Here is a 1,492-nt window from a genome sequence, read left to right as displayed (position 1 = left end):
TATTTTATTTTATTTTATTTTATTTTATTTTATTTTATTTTATTTTATTTTATTTTATTTTATTTTATTTTATTTTATTTTATTTTATTTTATTTAAATTTTATTTTATAGGCCATGTTGGCCTTGGCTGCTCTGCCGAGCGCCTTTCACTTTACCGCTACTCCGCGGCCGGCTGTAATGCGACATGCGATGATAGGTGGACGAAAAATTTTGAGGCGATGTAATAAAAGTTTCACTTTAAAATATAGGTTGTAATTTGTAATTTTTAAAACAATTTTTGCTAATAATGTTTTCCTAGAAAAAAGATAAAAGTGCCTAAGACAAGGTTTATTAAAATTTTTAACAAATTTGTTCAATCATTAGCCAAGATAATCAATCAACTTTTCTGTATAGCACTGTGCAAAATGCGTTAATTTTTTTTATAATTTTTTAACCTCTAATTTTGACGAGCCATTTCATGTCATTTGACGGGTTTTATATTAAATTTTAACTCAACTTCTAAAGCGTTTTTGCAAAAATTAAAATTTTAAAAGTAATGAAAATCCTACTCCCTGCCTTTTACCGCCGCAACGCGGTCGCCACTTTTTTTGAAACCCTTTTGATCAAGGACTCGAAAACGTACAGTTGGAGACAAAATACTTTGGTCGTCAATGTCGCTTGAGTGACATTAAATTGTAAAGCATGCTTTAGGACTGTTAACCATATTTTTAACTACTATCAATCATAGTTGACAAGTTGTATGTAAGTACATAAATATTTTTGATAGGAAAATATAATAGCTGTAATTAATTTGAAATTATCATTCATTTTAACGTTAAAACTTGAATTACATTAAAGTGTCAGAAAAGTGACGACCAAAGTATTTTGTCTCCAACTGTATGCCTGTTTTCGAACTAACAACTACATGTGAAACGTCAAAAAAATGCCAAGCCCAAAAGAAAAATGGCAAAATCGGCTGGAATTAGTTGTCCACGTATAATAACAGACCGTTCTTTTTTGAAGATAAATCAGAAATTTAATTATTAAAATCATCATCTTTTTGACCATCTCATTTTACCTTTCGACCTGTCATTTTATTTAATGTTCCACAGACATCGGTTTTCGAATCCAAGAATGACTCGATTACAAATTATCTTGATCTCTCGATACAAATTAGTCAAAACAATAAAAGTATAATTCAGTATAAGTGGAAAAAGGTATTTTTATTGCAACCATCCGAGAAAGGTAATCTTGTACGTTTAATAAGAAAACGCAATGAATTTAACATTATTGTTTCTCCATTATTTTATCTGCACCAGCACAAAAACAGGTAGCTAGGATCAGAAAGTCTTAATATTCGTAGGAGTGATTTTTGCTTTTTGTTCTCTGCCAAAATTAGGGAATCCCGGCAAGATAGCTCCTAAACCAACGTTCTCTTTTTTCCTAGAATTATATAAAAGAACCTTGGAATTAAGGCTTACACTTTTACTTATTTCCATTATAAATTATATTT

This window comes from Tribolium madens, unplaced genomic scaffold (genome assembly GCF_015345945.1).
Source record: "Tribolium madens isolate multiple individuals breed KSU strain unplaced genomic scaffold, Tmad_KSU_1.1 Scaffold_96;HRSCAF=242;Tcas5.2_LG5, whole genome shotgun sequence".
Taxonomy (NCBI): domain Eukaryota; kingdom Metazoa; phylum Arthropoda; class Insecta; order Coleoptera; family Tenebrionidae; genus Tribolium; species Tribolium madens.
The sequence above is the reverse complement of the archived record's forward strand: the minus strand, read 5'-3'. Positions refer to the sequence as shown.